The sequence below is a fragment of the Cebus imitator genome, unplaced genomic scaffold, assembly GCF_001604975.1.
Source record: "Cebus imitator isolate Cc_AM_T3 unplaced genomic scaffold, Cebus_imitator-1.0 Scaffold144, whole genome shotgun sequence".
NCBI lineage: Eukaryota > Metazoa > Chordata > Mammalia > Primates > Cebidae > Cebus > Cebus imitator.
In genome coordinates, this window is record NW_016107459.1 from 1690745 (window position 1) to 1712082 (window position 21338).

The 21338-nt window shown below is 40.4% G+C and overlaps 1 protein-coding gene and 1 long non-coding RNA gene across 2 annotated transcripts in view; one reads left to right on the plus strand and one right to left on the minus strand.

The window, feature by feature from the left end:
• Positions 1-12557, minus strand: part of LOC108313842 — a 20358-nt gene extending 7801 nt beyond the window's left edge. The window contains exons 1-2 of the long non-coding RNA XR_001829252.2: positions 11991-12557; positions 9483-9558 (exon numbers count right to left, since the gene is read on the minus strand). This is a non-coding gene — a long non-coding RNA (uncharacterized LOC108313842). The remainder of the gene's footprint in view (positions 1-9482; positions 9559-11990) is intronic.
• The window catches only part of BMPR1B (bone morphogenetic protein receptor type 1B), a 398407-nt gene continuing 389625 nt past the window's right edge, over positions 12557-21338 (plus strand). Inside the window, exon 1 of the mRNA XM_017542431.2 lies at positions 12557-12647. The gene's annotated coding sequence lies outside the window, so the exon portion shown is untranslated. The remainder of the gene's footprint in view (positions 12648-21338) is intronic.

Consider the following 21338-nt stretch of genomic DNA (forward strand, 5'->3'; position numbering starts at 1 on the left):
GAGCAGCTGGGACTACAGGCACGTGCCACCCTGCCCAGCTAATTTTTGTATTTTTTAGTAGAAATGGGGTTTTACCGTATTGGCCAGGATGGTCTCAATCGCTTGACCTTGTGATTCATGCACCTCTGCCTCCCAAAGAGCTGGGATTATAGGCGTGAGCCACCATGTCCGGCTGAAATTTGCTTTTTTAGTTGTGTCTCTGCCAGGTTATTGTATCAGTATGATGCTGGTCTCATAAAATGAGTTAGGGAGAATTCCCTTTTTTTCTGTTGTTTGGAGTAGTTTCAGAAGGAATGGTACCAGCTCCTCTTTGTACCTCTGGTAGAATTTGGCTGTGAACCCGTCTGGTCCTGGACCTTTTTTTGGTTGGTAGGCTATTACTTGCTGCCTCAATTTCAGACCTTGTTATTGGTCTATTCAGAGATTCAACTTCTTCCTGGTTTAGTCTTGGGAGGGTGAAAGTGTCCAGGAATTTATCCATTTCTTCTAGATTATCTGGTTTATTTGCATAGAGGTGTTTGTAGTGTTATCTGATGGTAGTTTGTATTTCTGTGTAATCAGTGATAATATCCCCTTTATCATTTTTTACTGCATCTATTTGATTCTTCTGTCTTTTCTTCTTTATTCTGGCTAGTGGTCTATCTATATTGTTGATTTTTTTAAAAAAAATCAGCTACTGGAGTCATTGATTTTTTGAAGGGTTTTGTGTGTCTCTATCTCCAGTTCTGCTCTGATCTTAGTTATTTCTTGTCTTCTGCTAGCTTTTGAATTTGTTTGTTCTTGCTCCTTTAGTTCTTTTAATCGGGATGTTACAGTGCTGATTTGAGATCTTTCCTCCTTTCTCTTGTGGGCATTTAGTGCTATAAATTTCCCTCTACTCAATGCTTTAAATGTGTCCCAGAGATTCTGGTACATTGTTTCTTTGTTCTCATTGGTTTCAAAGAACATCTTTTTTTCTGCCTTCTCTCTATTATTTATCCAGTAGTCCTGCAGGAGTAGGTTGTTTGGTTTCCATGTAGTTGTGCGGTTTTGAGTGAGTTTTTAAATTCTGAGTTCTAATTTCATTGCACTGTGGCCTGAGAGATTGTTATGATTTCCATTCTTTTGCATTTGCCGAGGAGTGTTTTACTTCCAATTATGTGGTTAATTTTAGAATAAATACTATGTGGTACTGAGAAAAATGTATATTCTGTGGATTTGGGGTGGAGAGTTCTGTAGATGTCTATTAGGTCTGCTTGGCCCAGAGCTGAGTTCAAGTCCTGGATATCTTTATTAATTTTCTATCTTGTTGATCTGTCTAATATTGACAGTGGGGTGTTAAAGTCTCCCACTGTTATTGTGTGGGAGTCTAAGTCTCTTTGTAGGTCTTTAAGAACTTGCTTTATATATCTGGGTGCTCCTGTATTGAGTACATATATATTTAGGATAGTTAGGTCTTCTCGTTGCATTGATTACTTTACCATTATGTAATGACCTTTTTTGTCTCTTTTGATCTTTGTTGGTTTAAAGTCTGTTTTATCAGAGACTAGGATTGCAACCCCTGCCATTTTTTTTTTTTTTTTGCTTGGTAAATCTTCCTCCATCCCTTTATTTTGAGCCTATGTGTGTCTTTGCATGTGAGATGGGTCTCCTGAATACAGCACACCATTGGTTCTAGACTCTTAATTCAATTTGCCAGTCTGTGTCTTTTAATTGGGGCATTTAGTCCGTTTATATTTAAGGTTAATATTGTTATGTTTGAATTTGATCCTGGCATTATGATGCTAGCTGGTTGTTTGGCCCATTAGTTGATGCAGTTTCTTCATAGCATCATTGGTCTTTACAATTTGGTATGTTTTTGCAGTGGCTGGTACACGTTGTTCCTTTCCACGTTTAGTGCTTCCGTCAGGAGCTCTTGTAAGGCAAGCAGTTGCTTGTCCACAAAGGAGTTTATTTCTCCTTCACTTATAAAGCTTAGTTAGGCTTGATATGAAATTCTGGTTTGAAATTCTTTTAAGAATGTTGAATATTAGCCCCCACTCTCTTCTGGCTTATAGGGTTTCTGCAGAGAGTTCCACTGTGAGTCTGATGGGCTTCCCTTTGTGGGTGACCCAACCTTTCTCTCTTGCTTCTCTTAGCATTTTTTCCTTCATTTCAACCCTGGTGAATCTGATGATTATGTGTCTTGGGGTTGCTCTTCTTGAGGGGTATCTTTGTGGTGGTCTCTGTATTTCCTGAATTTGAATGTTGGCCTGCCTTGCTAGGTTGGGGAAGTTCTCCTGGATAGTATCCTGAAGAGTGTTTTCCAACTTATTTTCATTCTCCCTGTCACTTTCAGGTACACCAATCAAATGTAAGATTTGGTCTTTTCACATAATCCCGTATTTCTTAGAGGCTTCGTTCATTTCTTTTCACTCTTTTTTCTCTAATCTTGTCTTCTCACTTTATTTATTTATTTATTTTTGTGATGAAGTCTGTCTCATGTCTCCCAGGCTGGAGTGCAATGGCACAGTCTCAGCTCACTGCAACCTCCACCTCCTGGGTTCAAGCAATTCTCCTGTCTCAGCCTCCCAAGTAGCTTGGATTACAGTTGCCTGCCACCACGCCCAGCTAATTTTTTTATTTTTAGTAGAGACAGAGTTTCACCATGTTGGCCAGGCTGGTCTCAAACTCCCGACCTCAGGTGATCTGCCTGCCTCAGCCTGCTAAAGTGCTGGGATTATAGGCGTGAGCCACTGTGCCCAGCCTTCTCACTTTATTTCATTGAGTTGATCTTCAATCTTTGATGTCCTTTCTTCCGCTTGATCAATTTGGCTATTCAAACTTGTATATGCTTCACGAAGTTCTCCTGCTGTGTTTTTCAGCTCCATTGGTCTGTTTATGTTCTTCTCTACACTGGTTATTCTGATTAACATTTTGTCTAACCTCTTTTCAAGGTTCTTAGCTTCCTTGCATTGGGTTAGAACATGCTCCTTTAGCTCGTATTAGTTTGTTATTACTCACCTTCTGAAGCCTGCTTCTGTTAATTTGTCAAACTCATTCGCTGTTGTTGAGAAATGCTGAGTGTATGATTGCTGAGAAATGCAGAGTGTGTGATAGAATATACTGTTTCCTAAGAAGAATGATGGCAAGGAAAACCTAGCTGCCCCAACCCCCTTGCCCAGTGGAAAACTCTCTGGGGCATTCTAAAGTAGCAATACAGTAAATGAATATCATACACCAGTTAAAACAATTCTTTAAGCATGGGATATGTGACCCTGCCCCTGTGGCTCCCTCATGAAGAATACTTTTTGGTTTGTCTGTGATCAGTGGTAAGCAGGTACCAGCTGCCTACCTAGTTTATTTTTGTTCTATGAGAAAATACCAAACATCTGTTTGTTAATAATGATTACCTGTTCAGAGAGAATAAATATGTGGGTCAGAGCCTGTTTGAGGCCCTCAGCCCAGAATGCTGTCAGCCCCCTGAGGCTCTTAGCTCGGAAGGCTGTTGGTCCCCTAGATAGTCCCACTATGTTATTCTCTCTGGGTGTCTGCTTCTCAAATCCTTCAGTGCCACCTGGGTGGGGGTCTCTGAGGCCAAGCTTGTTCTTGTTACTCCATTCAGTTTTGTTCCCTTGCTGGTGAGTAGTTGTGATTCCTTGGAGGAGAAGAGGTGTTCTGGTTTTTGGAACTTTCAGCCTTTTGTGCTGGTTTCTTCCCAACTTCCTGGATTTATCTACCTTTGGTCTTTGAATTTGGTGACCTTTGAATGTGGTCTCTGTGTGGACATCCTCTCTGTTGATGTTGAAACTATTTCTGTTTGTTAGTTTTCCTTCTAACAGTCGGGCCTCTCTGCTGCAGGTCTGCTGAAGTTTGCTGGAGGCCCACTCCAGACCCTGCTTGCCTGGGAGTAGAGATGGGATTTCACCATGTTGGCCAGACTGGTCTTCAACTCCTAATCTCAAGTGATCCACCTGCCTCAGCCTCCCAGAGTGCTGGAATTACAGGCATGAGCAACTGCCCTGGCCAGCAATGTGATGATTTGATGACTGTTTTCTACCTGTTGGAGATTATAGTCTTTGAATTCCTCAGCCAGGAATAAAGAAATTTTGCCATCACACCCACCTTGCCCCCAGACAGCAACTCCCATGCTTAACTAGACTTCCATCATCTGGGCCCTTCCCATCCCACACCTCATTCAAATTTCTACTCAGGTCACACTGGTGCCATTTTGAACTTCTGTGTATTTTTATTCCTGTGTTTAAAAAAAATTAATTTAAAATATTTTTAAATTGGAAACAAAACCCCATGTAGTTGCTGCCTACACAGACCATTTGTAGGATGCTAATTTTTGTTTCAAAAGATCTCTTTTGGGGTGGCCAATACAGTTGGGAATCTGTAGATATTCTAAGATTCAGCTTCATGATTTTAAGTCCACTGTGAGGTTCTATTGTCATTCAACAGCCAAGATATACTGAACACCTATTATAGGCTAGGCACACTACCATGTGTTAAGAATATGCAAAGGTACAAAATGTAGGAGAGTGATAATGTAGAAGTGTGAGAAACAGTGACCAATATTCCTGGAGAAAGAAATGTTTTGACTAGGGTCTGGAAGGTGAAGGCCAGATGATGAAAGGGGCCAGATGGTATAACAGCCAAGAGAAAAGGTGGGAGTATAAAAATAGTTGGCAAGCAGTCTGTGAGGCTACAATAAAATGCTAAAAAAAAAAAAAGCCGAGACCAGATCAATGTGGGCTCTGAAGGTCCTTCCAGAATGTATAGGTTTATTCTGTAGGCGAATGAGAACTTTTACAGTTTTTAAGCAGGTGAGTTACAATCAGATCTTTAATACTTCATGTCATTCTGACTTACTATGTAAATATCTAGCTCATCTTAATGAATAGTGCTACTTTAAAAAATCACAAATTTGACCTTGTGTGTTAAAATTCTGCTGCCAGAAAGAAAAGATGTATTTTAGAATGTGATTTCCTCTTTGATCTTTTTTCCTTCATCCCTGCGATTTTTGTCGTTGTTGTTACTTACAGGACTTGTTTTCTCTTTTCTTTCCTCCTTTGACTTTGGTTCTGTCATTTTCCTTTCCATTAAAAGTAGCATGAAACTTCCAAGATTCCTTGAATATTGCCAAAAGGCTGGGGCTTCATCTTGCAATTATGTCCTGGACATCACTGTCTTCGTGATTTGTAGGATGAAAATCTGTATAGCTTTCCATGAATATCTTCACAGTCTATATAACATTTCAATGCATACATTAGTCTTATAATTAGGAATAGCAAAAAAAAAAATTCCTAAAATGTCTTCTTACAGTTAATGTGGTAGTATTCAACATTCGTTCTGACATTAACACCATGTCAAAAACTTTACAAATTTGAGTAAGGCACAGTCTGTAAAATTGTGGAATCGAATTTAAATTTCTTTTCTCTACTAGCCTCAAACAATTTTATCAATTTAAGAGAATATGATGGAAAGAATAGATTTTTAGTTAATAAGTTTTTAGTAAACTCATCCTCTTCATGTAGGTTAATAAGAAAATTGGCTTATCTGTTTTTGTTACCTAACTTTTGTGTGTTTTTTTCTAGTACAGAAAGAAATAGTTGCTGTATATTTCTTCCTGAGGCACACACTGTAAATATACTGTGAGTCAGGGAAAACACTGAAAAGTTCCAAGGTTGGCAAATCGTCATAGAAGGAAAAAGTCATCAGGAACATGAGACTCTAAAGAAACAGATGTAGGAATTATTTTTATAAGTTTTGTTACAGCATATTTTCCTCATTTTCTAGTTTTAGGAACTATGTAGGTATATGGATTGGGATGGTTCAGAAAAAAAGATGCCCCAGCTTTAGAAATTTTTAAGAATTCAAAAAACAATATTAATATGACAGTGTATTCAAATGTGACTTCAAAGGGATTAATTTATTATCAAGCCCTGCATAATTTGGCAGCATATAAAAATGTAGGTATGATGTCTGCTTTTATTAAGAAAAACTGAAACAATGTTGACAGCAAAAAAGAGTAAAATCATTTTAATGTTTCTACTTCAGTTTTTTTTTTTTTTAAGCAAGACAAGGTCGTGTTCTGTTGCCCAGGCAGTGGCCTGATCGTTGCTCACTGCAGCCTGAAACTCCTGGGGTCAATCAGTCCTCCTTCCTCAGTCTCCTGAGTAGCTAGGACTACAAGCATGTGCCACCACACCCAACTAATTTTTAAATTGTTTTAGAGAAGGGATCGCCCTAAGTTGCCCAGGCTGGTCTCAAACTCCTGGCCCCCAGGGTTCCTCCCATCTTGGCCTCCCAAGGAGACTTTTTTTCTTTCTAAAAACAGAGCCACGGCTTAGCTACTTCAGATGTTTTCATTGTTTATGGCTTGTTTCTGTTTCAGTTGAGGAGTTCTATTTTTCTTTAATTTACATATTAGACAAAATTAAATTGCTATGGAACTAAAATTTCTACATTATTTCTTCCCATATGTAATCACAGTTGTTTTATATAAAATCAAATAAAAAGATCAGCAGAAAATATAGTAGATATGAGAGTAATTTGATATGTATTTTTATTGTGAGGTTATCACTGACATATTATATACCAGAATGAATAATCAGAAATATATTAATTCAGGCCGAGTGCAGGTGACTCACCCATGTAATCCTAGCACATTGGGAGGCTGAGGCAGGTGGATCACTTGGGGTCAGGAGTTCAAGAGCAACCTGGCCAACATTGTGAAACTTCATCTTTACTAAAAATACAAAAATTATCTGGGTGTTGGTGGCATGCACCTGTAATTCCAGCTACTCGGGAGGCTGAGGCATGAGAATCCCTTGAATCCAGGAGGTGGAGGTTGCTGTGAGCTGCTCTCTTGCCACTGCGCTCCAGTCTGGGTGACAGAGTGAGGCTTTGTCTCAAACAAACAAACATATATATATATATATGTGTGTGTGTGTGTGTGTGTGTATATATATATATATATATATTTTTTTTTTTTTTTTGAGATAGAGTCTCACTGTCGCCAGGCTGGAGTGCAGTGTCATGATCCTGGCTCACTGCAACCTCTGCCTCCTGGGTTCAAGTGATTCTCCTCCCTCAGCCTCCTTAGTAGCTGGGACTACAGGCATGCACCACCATGCACAGCTAATTTTTGTATTTTTAACAGAGATGGGATTTCACCATGTTGGTCAGGATGGTCTTGATCTCTTGACCTTGTGATGTGCCCACCTCGGCCTCCCAAATTGCTGGGATTATAGGCATGAGCCACAGTGCCTGGACCAAGAAATATATTAATTCATATTAATTAATGTTAATTAATATCCATATTAACATGACTAACAGTATATAAATCATGTAAAATTATATTTCTATTTATATTTGTGTTAATATGAAAATTGCTCATAGTGTGATAAATACAAAATCATAAAGTAGAAAGGAGTCTTAGAATTTTTTAGTCTGTCTTTGAACCTACGCTAGGGACGAACTCCTTCCACAATAGCCCATCTCTACCTTTGCTAAATGCTTCTGTGCGGGAAGTCTTGCTACCTTATGATGCAATCCACAGCACAACATGCAAAAAATCTGCTTTTGAGCTAACAGCACCCATTTCTAGCTAGCAAAACATTGGGGGAAGAGTAGTAAAAGTCAGGGTAAAGATCCTAACTTGGCAAAACGCCTAGCCAAGGTGATTAAGCACCGATCCAGAGAGGAGAATTTTAAAAACCATGGACCACATTGCTTCTCAAGTCTCTGCCATCACCAGCTTCTTCCCCCTCCAGTTAGCTTACAGAAACTCTAAAATATGTTTAACAAAATATAGAGGACTCAAGTACCCTGCTTTTCCATATGTTCTACGATCAAGCTCACATATTAACTTGGATTTAAAATCTTTAGGTATTTTTGTATAGTGTCTGTTCAGTGTCTAATTAAAAACATTCTCAGCCAGGTGCAGTGGCTCATGCCTGTAATCCTAGCACTTTGGGAGGCAGAAGTGGGCAGATGGCCTGAGGTCAGGAGTTTGAGAAAAGCCTGACCAATATGGTAAAACCTCATCTCTACTTAAAATACAAAAATTAGCTGGGTGTGGTAGTGAGCACCTGTAATCCCTTGAGAGGCTGAGGCTGGAGAATCACTTGAACCCAGGAGGTGGAGGTTGCAGTGAGCAAAGATTGTGCCACTGCACTCCAGTCTGGGTGACAGAGTGAGACTCCACCTCAGAAAACAAAAAGTGTTCTCATTGCTATAGGAAGAGTTTAGTGCACTGGTTAAGACTGAGGTGCTGTAGTCAGATAATTGGTGTTTAAATCCTGCCTCTTTCAATTTCTAGCATGGCCTTGGAAATGTTATCTAACTTCCCTGTGCCTTACTTTCCTCATTTGTAAAATGGAATTAAAATAATACCTTATTATGAGGCCTCAGATTGATAATAAATGTGAACTATTTAGTAATTTGCCTGTATCATTGTAACCACTCCATAAATTTGGCTTTTATTGTGGAAGCTACACATTTCACCAACAGTTACTATATTAACAAGCAAAGATTTAAATATTCCATTTGTTGAGAGGCTTAACCACTTATTTTGTATATGTAGAGTCAATACGCTGCAGTGGACAATAAGAAAGCCACAGCAGTACGAACAGAAGAGCAAGAAAAAGATCTCTTCCTTACATTGGAAAATATTTCCTTCACCTGATTCCTAAAATGCCATGCCTCAAAAGCGACAGACGTTTATACCACAATTAGAGAGAAGTAGTTTAAAAGCACACATTCTAGATGTATGACAAAATATTAGAAATATTAGAAAATATTAGAAAAAACATTCTAGATTTATGACAAAATATTAAGGGTGGTCATATCCTTTACAGTTTTGAGAGAAGAGGGGGTAGAAAAGGAAAGTGGATATCCATGAAGAGGAAGGAGAAGGGGAGGCTGATAGCATAGAAGCAAGCTTTGTCCCCAGGTCTGTCCTATTTCCTTAATTATATTTCCTTAATTATAAATTCCTCAACTAGTTCAATTCATGGGGCCTGGGCAAATGTCTTTCTTAATGGGAAACAGGCCTGCAAGTATTTTGAGAGTCCTTATATACACTGCCCTGGTTTCCTCTTTTAGAAGCAGAGGGGAAAAATATATCTTGCTTTTGCTAACTAACATTTGTCATGCCACCCAATGAAGCCACACTTTTCTATTCTTCTCTCTCCAGTGGTCTTTATTTACTTATTTATTTATTTAGAGCTGGTGTGGGTGTGTGTGTGGGGTCTCACTATATTGCTCAGGCTGGTCTTGAACTCAAGGAATTTTCCCACCTCTGCCTCTGAGTATCTGTGACTACATGTTTGTGCCATCGCATCTGGCTCCTATGGCCTTTAAAAGTACCATAATCCCTGGCTACAGTTACCAATATCTGAAGTGTCTTTCGACTCTTATGGTAATCTTACACCATTGTATTGGTTCAGGTTTTCCTTCTTTACATGACGGACTCTTAATTGGTTTTGTGCTTTCATTTCTCCCTCTCCAGGTACCTCTAAATAATCTTCTGAAAATCCCACTCTACCATTTGACTTTCTGGCTTACAAATCTCCCATACTTCTCCATTACCTAATAAGGACAAAAATCAATTTCATTAGTATGTTTGAGAAGGTCATTTCTGAACCCTGCTTAGCCTAAGAGAGTCATCTGTTGCAACTTCTCCTCATCACTTGGATAGCAGCATTGAGATAACAGCTGTTCTCTATACACACCATGCTTTTTCATAGTGTTCTTGCTTAGAATGCTTTTTCTCTTTCTAACCTCCCTTTGATCTCTAAAGATGCTTCAGGACCCTTATAAAATGCGACTACTCCATGAAGATTTTTCTGACATTTCTAGGCAGAATAGTTCATTTTCTGTGCTCCAATAATTGTGTGTTCATGCATAAATTAATGTACTTCTCATAGAATGTTATAATTTTTTTAAAGTATCTTGTTCCTTCTGTATTATGAGTTTCAAGAAGGAATGGATAGAGTTTGTACCTCAAATACCAGGGCTTGGTTTGCCATAGGCACTCAAAAATGTTGATAGTTGAACAGCTTCTTTCCCAGGCTTCCCAGTCCTGCTGCCATCTAAGGAACACCTCAAACACAGTCTCCCCTCTACCCCATTTTTTTCCCACCTGGAGTGCTTTATTTTTCTTCCTGAAGACCTACAGAAATTTCTTTTGTTCTCTGATTTGGAATTTAAAAAAATATCTTTAAACAAGGTATTTTAAAAAATGATCTCCTTGTCTGTAAGTTGATGGAAGTGGAATCTGTGTCTTTATCCAGAGATGCCTGTATTCCCTGGATCAGTATCTTATACTCGTCAGATTCTCTGAAGGATGTTTCCTGAATGGAGGAGTTAAGTCAGGGAAATATAATCCTTAGTGCAAGTTCTGAAAAGACATAGGTGATAATATCCCTAGCTCCGCAACATTCCCCATAATGTTTGATTTATTTCACTGCAGTTTATGAGGGCTGCAATTTTAAGGGAGAATATACAGCTGTCAAATAAAAATGGTCAGCAATTCTCACAGTAGAAAGGATAGAGTTAATCATTTCTTTCTGCTTTAAACTTTCTTAAAGTTGATGAGATATTGACAATGATCAAGACATTATATTGTCTTTTTAGTTCTATGGATTTCCAGTAAATTCTCTTAAGCTTTTCTATGTATATAGTCATAAGCTCTGTAATCAATTATAATTTGGTGTCTTATTTTCAACATTTAGAACTCACATTTCTAAACTCATATTTCATTTCTGATAATTTATTCTTTCTAGTTAATTATGTGATAGCTCATAATTCCTTGCTTTTTTATTTTAATGGCATAGAAATTATAATTACAGTGTCTTCAAGCTCCCTTATCCCCCTGATAAGAAGATGCAGATGATGAAAAATTGGATTGAGGACAAGGAAGAAGGTAATTTAGGTAGTCATATCCTTTTATAGTTTTGAAAAAAGGGAGGTGGAAAAAGGGAAGGGGTGGGAGTGAGGGTGTCAGGGAAGACATGGGCTGAGAGTAAAATGAATGGATTCTATCTTGGAATTCTTGGGGCAAGAAGATGAGTACTGGCACTGGGACTGGAACAGTGGTTGAATAAGGAATGTCAGATGATGCCAATGACTAAATTCACCTGTTTTGGAAATTTTCTTTCACATACCTTTCTTCTTCCAGTTTGGCATCAGAAATCACAATGCAGGGGCACAAAGATCTTTGTGGAGACCCTAGCATTGCTTTTATAGGAAAAACATGTCCACATTTTCATACACTCATCAATAAACATTGGGGGCACCGCCTGCTCTAAGTGCAAGCTGCATAACATAAATGTATACACAAATGAATTTTTTTATTGATAATTGCAAAAAGATTACATTTAATGTTTAACTGAAAAAGATTTAATAGAAACAACTTAAGAAAAAGGACAAGTTGAAAGAAAATAGGCTGTGAATTGAATAAAGAATAGAAATAGATATGAAGAAAGCTACGTCACAGTGAAACAGTGTTACAAAAAAGGCTTAGATCACACACTTGGTGGACTAGAGAGGGATTGTCAATATGTTGGAAGAAGAAAAAAGTTTTACAAAAGGAGAAAATAAGTAATGCTGGAGAGTGGGAGCTGAAAGCTATTGAAAGGAAAAGAGTATTTGGAATTCACTAGATATCTCCCTGGGAAAGAGAGTTAGCAAAATGGCTGATTTTAAACAGGTTAATTATTCTCCCCAAATCTTCTGACTGTGAACCAGCTTACTTTGTATTTACCCACTTAGAAAGTGTTTCAGCACTCAGACTTCGCAAGGAGACCACAAAGTATAAGACGTTACACGCTTTTCCAAAAGAAACACGACTAACTGTAAACTGTCATCAAATACAAATGGAATGGGTTTTCTCTCTCCCCCTTTTTTTTTTTGGTTGTTGTTAGTTTTCGTTGAACGGTTTCAAAAATATGTAGAAGGGAAATATTTCATTTCCCTTGGAGGCTCAACTATATATATTTCAAGATTCTTAAAACTGCCACTTCAAAGTGCGGGCATAATTTTGATGTGTTCATATTTTAGGAGGTGTGTCAACGTTTTATGAATTTCTGAAGAGTGTCTATGGCCCTGAAAAGTTTAAATCCACATTATATCATCTCTGTGAGCCCCTTCCAGCTCTCAAGGTACAATAATTACACGAATCTTTGTTCTTCAAACCAAGAGGTTTTCTGGAAACCCTGTTAAACATAACCAGGACAGCACCCAAGATGGAAATCTTGGGGATGCTCTGAGCAGCGGACGGGACTTGGGAAGCGCACCCCTCGACCCCGGCTGTCTCCATCCCGCACCCAACAGCTCCCCAAGTCCGCTCAGCGCTCCGCACACAGGCGGTGGCGCTGGGGCCGCTCCAAGTGCGTTGAGAAGTGTAATCCCTCCGCTAAGTACTTGGCTCTCAGTCTCCAATCACTAGTGGGAGCTGGAGAGGGCAAGTGAAAAAAAAAAATTCCTGAGGCAGCCGAGGAGCGAGAGGAAAAAAAAAGTCCCGCGGTGGTGGCGGCGGCGGCGGCGGAGCGGCCGCGGCGGCCAGAAGTTGACGGCGCGGCAGGGCGCGGGGCGCGGAGTCGGCGGGGCTTCGCGGGGCGCCGGGCAGAGCGGAGACCGCGGCGCCGAGGACGCCGGAGCCGGGAGCGCAGCCGCGGGTGAGGCGCGCGCGGCGGGGCCCCGTGCCTTGCGGGTGGCCCAGTTCTGAGAGCGCGGGGGCCGGCCGAGCCGGCCAGAGAGCCGGTCAGACCGAGGGGCGGCGCGGGACGGGCAGCGGCCGGGAGCGGGGCTGGGCGGCGGTCGCCCCGGGCAGGACAGAGCGCGCGAGGGCGAGGGCGGGCTGCGCGGCCGGGGCGGCGGGGTCGGGCGGGGGCCGCCTCGGCTTTGTGCGCGGGCGGCTCTGCCGGGACCCCGAGGCCTCGTGCCCGCGCAGGCGAGCGGCGGCGGCGGGCGGGACACGTGCTCCGGAGCTGGGGCATGAGGGACGCGCCGAGGCTGGGAGTCGGACCTGCGAGCGGAGGGATGGGGCGGGAGGGCTAGCTGAGGGCAGTCGCGAAATCCGGGAAATAGGAGGGAGTCCGGCGGGCGGCGGGGCGGGGGCCCAGGGCCAGCCCAGGCGGGACCTGCGGGCACCCAGCCCTGGGCCGAGCCACCTGCCCCGGACGCCTCCCGAGACCCAGCTTTGCGGCGGGGTAAAGTGCGCAGTGGGCTGGTCCCGGTCTCTCGGACCGGGCTCTGTCTCGGCCGCTGTTACCTGCCTCCCCCCGCCCACGCTTGTCTGTCTGTCTCAAGTTCTGGGTCTTTCATTCTCCCCCACTTCCTCCTCTCTGCCTTCCTCTCATTATTGCTATCCTTTGCCTCTCCCCGCGGTCTCCCTTTCCTTCTATGTGTCTGTCTCCCTCTCCCCACCGCCTGCTCTGGCTCTCCCAGTGTGTCCCTCGTCTGTCCCCACATCCTCTTCACTCTGTCACTCTCCCACACTTTGCTGATGTCTCTTTCGTAAGAAGCTTTCTGCTACCGATCTCCCCGGCTCCCCGTCTCTTGCTCTCTGCGCCCATCTCTCTGCTCATCCCTCTTTCTGTCCGGGCTCCGAGTCTCCGCCTGTCTTTTGCGGTGTTGGAGAAGAGCCTCTCCGCTGCGGTGCGGGTCGTGCTCCGTCAGAGCTGCACCCCTCCAGCGGGGTCCTGCTGTTTGTTCTAAGTGCAAACGCTGCAGTTTCCTTATTAGGAACTGCTCTTTACTTAGCCACCTTTCCACCAAGGTGAGGTCTGTGACCACGAGCGGGCACAAAGGTGCCAGTGAAAGAAATCGGCGGAAGAGAGCCGTTTCATTGTCTCCAACAGATAATATATTAATGCTAAACCTAGCTGCAGTGAAGCAGAGCCACCTGAGAAACGGTTCCCGAGTTCTGCAGCGAAACCATAGAAGGCTCCACTGGAAGCGAGAGGGTTCAGCTGAAAAGTGTTTGAAAATAATTTGAGAAAGCACTTAGTGGAAATCTCTTGGCTGTGCGAAATTGATGCCAACGAATCTCTGTTTTCTTACATATATTTTTAGGATTCCAGTGACAACTCTCCTAATTATTGTTTTGGGAAAGTTATGGGAAATGTCCTGTGTCAACTGGGACGTTTGCATGTAAGGAAATATTCAGTCTTTGTACTTTATACCTCTTTACACTCTGGTGATCAAGAAGAATTATTTCTAACTGTAAAGAAAATAGTAAAGGATTTGTCAGTAATTTTAAAACATGACACATTCCAGGGATCAATAATGTTTTTGGAAAACTTTCATTATAAGGATGTTTTGAAGGATATTACATCTTAGTGAAATATGTAAGTTATTACACACTTAGATCATTGTGCCACACAAAAAAGTTTGTGTGTTGTAAGCAGATCATAGTAGTGATGTCTTTTTTATGGGAAACATAGCTGGGAAATTAATTGCTCTGATTTTCACTGTTTTCTTTAGTCATGCATAATGTACCTTTGTGTTTGGCAAAATATGGCCTAGAGCTACAAAACTTGATACAGTGTGTTATTTGTCCAATCTGAATTACCATTTCGAAAAACCACCTTTTCTTTTCAGTTACATGATATAAGTTGATATGATCTCATTACTCATGTGCTAGAGGCCGCTGATGAATTTTAATGGCACTGATTTGTGTTTTTAAATCAAAATGTTAGTTTTTGGTGAGTTAAAGTCTTGATTTATGTCATGTTAGTGAATCATCACTATTTATAGGGGCTTTGCCACCTTGTCTGCCAGGTGCTGCCCAGCATTTAGGCCAGGTTGTCTAAAATTCCCTGTTAGGTTATTGTCCCTGAGTGACGTGCTGCCATGGCCTGCTAATGTATGTTTCTCAAAATGTTCCAGTCATTAAATAGTATTTATTAAAAGGAAATTGACTTAAATTTTTCCTCATAAGCTTTGGGAACTCTGTGAGATGGCTTGATAAAGTATTTTTATTGCAGTAAATGCTGATTTATTATTATTTGTTTAAAAGTATAAGGCAGTTTAAAAAGTGCTTATCTTTTGGCACATATAGCACCTCCTCCAGCTGTTTCTGAGCACTCAACTCGTATTTATCATCCAAATCCAAAGTCGGTTGTCACCTACTCCAACCTAGCAGAGCCTTCCAGACTTTCAGAAGCCCCTTTACCTCTGCCTCTCTGGCTTCTGAGTGCCCCTCTTTTGGTGTCCACCTCGGTGCTATATGATTACTTGCTTGGAGCTTCCTTGTTCGACTGTTATCTCATTGAGGTGAGATAGTGTCCCTTCTTTTTCTCTGGATTTCAGATGCCCAGCAGAGTACCTGGTATATGATAGATACTCAAGAAATCCTTGTAGGACTATTGATTCTTTTCCAAATTGCCTCTAACTTCTGATACTGATTCTTCGTAGATGCAGTTGCTCAAGAGAAATACTTTAGAATAGTGTGATGGCAGATCGTAGACTTCGGATTGAAAAAGTCTTAGCATGACATCACACACATTAATAATATTGAAGATGAAGAAGATGAGGCCCAGAGAGTTTGAAATCCATGCTCAGAAATAGAAAGTGAGGCTAGAATGGCTGTGGAATCAAGACTTTGCTTTCTTTCACAGTGCCACAGTTCTTTTCATTGGACTCTTGTTTGACTTCTTTCACTAGAAGTGGGTAAATATGGCTATAATTAGAAGCTGGCAGTTATACTCTAAACTCTGAAGATTTCTTTTCATGTCACCCTATAGAAGCCATGCATGAAATTTATCACTTTGCAATGACTGATAATCGTTTCTGATGCATATAAGCATCAAGGTAATACTGATCTTTTAGAACCTTGACTCCTAAGTTGTTTTTATGTGCTAAGCATTGTTCTGTGTGATAACTGTGTTGGGCAGAATTATTATTTCTTACCTGCAAAGAACATTTAAGCTCTCTGGACTTACATTTTCTGCTCTGTAATTCTATGTGTGCATGCGTGTATGTGTGTGTGTGTGTGTGTGTAAGGGAGAAGTTTGGACCACATTAGTAGTTCTTTTTGAAGTTTTCTTCAGAGACTACCAGTTTAACTCCCAGAACAACTGCAAATTCATCTGTTTTACATATCAGACTTCTGGGTAAGCTTTTGTTTTTAAAAAGTCTAACACAGCTTTAAAAAAGCTTGAAGACCACTTGTTGTCCTCCAGTCTCTCTTCCAGTTCTTGAATTTCATAATTAAGATATTTCTAGCTTTTAAATTCGGGTATTTGGAGGATGGTTGGTAAAAGTATTAAGGACAGAAGGAAAAACTGATTTTGGCTCAGAGATGCTATTAATAATTTCAGGTTTCCATATGCTGAATTTTATGTGATGGCAGAAAGTAAAGTAGAATTGTTGAGATATGTAGAGGCAGGCCAGAATTCAGAGAAAAGGAGGGGTTGGGGCTAGAAAGGTAGATTAAAAAGTCACATATATTGAATTAATAGTTTAAATTGAGTGAAAATAAAACATTTTAGGGCTAGAATACAGAGAGAGAAATAAGCCAAGATTTAGTGGACAAAAAGAACATTTTGTTATGGGTATTTATGGGGCTCATCACAGTAAGAAAGGATAATGTATAATTTATGTCAGGCAATAATTTTACGATGTTTAGGACATCCACTTACATGCCAATGTTTTAATCTCATTCATTTTTACTTCAATGTGTGAGTGCCTGCTCTTTGCATGGCACTGTTATACACTGTGGGGACACTGCCACTCTAAGAGACACAGGATCCTTGCTGTCATTGAACTTCTAGAGACTGAAAACACAGCTATAAACAAATGTGTGAATAAGATTATTTCCAATAGTTAAATTTGCCATTAGGAAAACAAGACAGGGTGATATGACAGCATGTGATTGGGCTACTTTATATGAGGTGGTCAAGGAAGGCCTCTGTAAGGATATTCTTGAGGAACAAAGAGCCAGCCCCATGAAGATTTGAAAGAACTTCCTAGCAGAGGACACAGGAAGGTTGTCTCTAAGAGTAGCAAGCTAGGCACTCACTGGCCAGGGAGGCTGGACTCAGGCAATTGGAAGAAGTGGCAGGAATGAGGTTGGAGAAATGGCCAGGTTCATAGCATAAAGTATGCATTTTATTGAAAGTACATTCTATTGAACACTGGGGGATTTTAAACAGGGAAGTGAACAAATATGACTTAGCATGTCTGTATGTAGTATGAGCAAGAGTGCCTGAATAAGACCATGTGGGAGGCTATGAAAATGATGTAGCTGACGGTTTGTTGGCTTGGCCAAGGGTGGAACCTTGAGATTGATGAGACATTGTTCTTATCATGTAATAGGAGAATCATGGACTTAAATCATCTTTTTTTTTCCCCCTTTGGCGGCGATGGGGGATGGGGGTGTGCCAGGATCTACATTGCAGCAATTCACTGGTTCAAGACTTTCTTTTACTTTTGAATTTCAGACCTCAGCACCTTTGAGTTCTCAGATGTCACCTCTTTACTTCATCTGAAATCTCTTATGGGCTGCCAGCCTTTTGCACATAAGAGCCTATGGTGTGTCCTAGGAAGTGTTGCAGTAAGGTTCTAAGTGCTAGAGATGATTCCTGGTCTACACCGAGATGCTTGGTACTTTCCGAAAAGCAGAGCCGGGAGCACTCTTGAACGAGCATCTCTTCAGTTCTTTTTCAGTAAAGTGTGTCAGTATAAAGGAAGGGAAGCAAGGCAGAATTCCTCTAATCAGCTTTGAGTGTCATTTTCCTCTAACCCTCAACTTTGAAAACTTTGGACGCTGCTTTGGATGCACTCTTGTAGAGGCCAGTAGTTTTGATTCAGTTAATTTTATTTTTTCCTGTCTTTCAACAACGATATGGCTACATGTGGCATCAGCTTTAGAAAGTATTAAGTAGCAAGTTTGTAAATGATTTTCCTGGAGATTGTATTTACTTATTGGCTAAAGGAAAACAGACACAATCCAATGTATCGCTTTATAACAGTTTCTTGCCTGGCTGTCTTGTGATAAACATTTTAGTCATTTTTATAGCAGTTAGATAGATATGAACTTAAACAAGTACAGACACATCTGTCACTAGTTAATTTGATGATTTACGAATGTAAAGTGATTCCAAGGAAGTCGATAATGATGGTGCCTTTGTCTAATCTCCTGACAGAAATCAGTGAATTTTATCCAACTAATACACTTTACAACCATCTATAAAAGGTATTATCATCAATTCTTTTTTCTGAAACAAGCTGCTATTCTGCTGTTTTCCGATACACATTTAGCCATGATAGTCCACGTAATGGAGGATTATCCGGAAATCCTTCCCTTGATTATGGAACGTGGTGCACTGCTCAAACAGGCTTTCAAACAGTTGTGGCATCACTTCATTTTTAGGTATTTAGTAATTCTCTTCCACTGTTTTTTTTTGATCCTCTTCAATGTGTCAAGAGTTTCTTCTGTTATCAGAACCTTCTGACTTGCCCCATTTTGCCAAAACTGTGCTTGTTACCATTGGCCGCCACGTCAGATGTATGTTGGTTGCCTCTCCAGAACGGCTCTCAACCCTTCTACCTCATGCTCTCTGTGAGGGAAAATAACCTCGATGAACAACTTTGACTTCTAAAAACGTAGGTCACTGCGAAGCCACAGCATGAGAGTACAGGGTGGGTGGGTAGAGAGTGAAGGTATTTATTTCCTTGGCTCCCTCCCTGCTAGATCAGCTTGGGCTGCCTGTGTTCCTGTACTGAAAGTCATTGCTCCTCCCAAGGTATCCTTCTCTAGATAACTGTCTCTTTCCAGATTCTGGTAATCTCTGGAATAACTTCCCTGCTTTTACTCACCTGGATTTACTGCATTACCCTTGGAGTTCTTTTCCACTCCTACCCACAACCTATTACATTGTCTGTTTATAAATAAACTCCCTCAGCCTATCAGGAGCTGTGTCAATTAAAGTCCCATTTTCTATTGATTCAGCTTCTGAAAGTCTCTTCTTCTTTGGAGTCTTCTTGCATAGGTAAGAACAGTTGTACTTCCTTATCTCTTTTGGACATCTTCTTTCCACCCCTAATTATATGCTCCTGTTTATGCAGAACGATCCACAAACCTAAGTTCTTATGTAAATAGTGTCCGTTTATTGGAACATCTTGTGACTTGATAGTTGGTATACCTTCTATACATGTGCTTTGTTTCCTTTACTCTTTTATTCACAGATGAGGTGCATATTTATAGAGTCACGGTTTGGGGCCAGGCATTGTGCTATGCATTGTGGATACAAAAAGGTGGATATTTGCCACTATTTGGGAGGACTGGGAAGGGAGCAGGAAATAAACAACTATACATAATATTTAAAATTTAGGTTTGTAATTAGGTCTATTAAAAAAATAGGGTGCAGTGGTAGAGAATAATAGGAGGGACTGTCATTTACTTGAGATCACAAGCATCTGAAAGGCAGGGCATGTCTAAGTGGCTCTTGTTAACCTGCATGTATTATTCAGGCTCTTAATATTTGAATATTAAAAGCTTTTCTCAATGATGATACAAACAATCTTGGCGGGAAAATTAGAAATTTCATATAAATCTTAAGAAAATAAAGTGCTTTATACTATTACCTAAAATTAATAATTTTGTATATATGCATGTGTGTGCGTGTATCCCTTAAGAATGTTCTAATGCATTGTTATGTATTTTTAAATGAAAATAAGGTCATCTGTATCATTTTGTGAGTTTCATTTTAAATTTAATCATGCATGAATAACCCCATCTACATCAATGTATGCATTCTAAAACATATTTAATGTGTAATTTGATAGTTAAAGATCACAGTTCCTCATCTCTCTGCTTGTTACATTTCTTAGACTATGTTAAAAGTTTAATAGGCATTAAAAAAAAAACTGGGCCAATAATCTTGCTACACAAAATCCTCTGGAAATTAAGAGGCACTTGAGAGTATGTTCCTTTGAATTATGATGCCTAATAAAATTAAATGACAACAGAGAGGGAACATAATTTAATCAAACTTCTCTTGTTTAATAATTACATTCTAGAATTTTTTTAATGTCTGACACCACTGTTATTTCTACTTTGTTGCATAGCAGATGAAAAATTGGGGGCCAGGTGTGGTGGCTCACACCTGTAATTCCAGCCTGTAATCCTGAGGTGGGCAATCACAAGGTCAGGAGTTTGAGACCAGCCTGACTAACATGGTGAAATCCCGTCTGTACTAAAAATACAAAAGTTAGCCGAGTGTGGTGATGCGCCCCTGTAATCGCAGCTACTCAGGAGGCTGAGACAGGAGAATCGGTTGAACCCGTGGGCATAGGTTGCAGTGAGCTGAGATTGTGCCACTGCACTCCAGCCTGGGTGACAGAGCAAGACTGTCTCAAAAAAAAAAAAAAAAAAAAAGGAAAAGAAAAATTAGGGTTTGAGGTAATATGAGCTACTTGACTAATCCAGATAAGGAATTTACATGTAGTAATATGTTTTACTTGATTGCGTTTGTTTTCCCAGTGTGTTTCATGGAACAGTGGTTTCGTGGAATGTTAGGTGTGCAGCCCAAGAGGGATCTCATAGCCTCCTGGTTAACTGTGGGGACTCTGGAGTTTGTCTAGGTTTGAATCGTGGCTGTATCATTTCCTGGTTGTGAGACCTTGGGCAAGTTACTGCACCTTCTGTGTGTCTGTTTCATCATCTGTAAAATGTCAATGACAATAATAGTATTTATGTCATAGGGCTGTTTGAGGATTAGAATTTTTATTTGTAAAGTGTTTAGAACATTGACAGGTTCATAGTAAATATCACAGAAACGTCTGATAAGTAATGAAATCTGATAATTTCTGATGTTTTTAAATTGCAACCCTTTTTGAGCCTTTGTTGTATTTAACGTGCATTAATATCGACAGTCCCCCAAAGTGGCATTTGACTATGGGACTTGTATTTTTCCCTGTGTATATCATTGGATTAATGTTCCTCAGAATTCACTATGGGAGAAAATTGGTACAAATAATTGGCTAAATATTTCCACCAGTTTATTGTGTCCTGAAATGAAGGGATCATTCTTACTGCCAGGAGTTGTTCCTACACCTACCTCATCCATGATAGAACAGGAAACCAGCTCCCGACTTTCTTTTGTTGTTAACTGTTTTTATGTTTAAAGGTAAAAATGAGTGCTTTCCTTCACTATCCAGAAAAAGACTTTCAGCCCCATACCTGTGAGTACATAGTGGGCCTCTGCAGCTCACTGAGCACAAGATTTACAGTGTATAATATTTTCTAAAAAGTTACTTATTGTTTTTTCTAATTGTAAAGACGGTTCATTGAAGTGAACTTGGAAAACACAGGGAACTGGAGCAAATAAAATCACTCACTCTTTTTTTTTTTTTTTTTT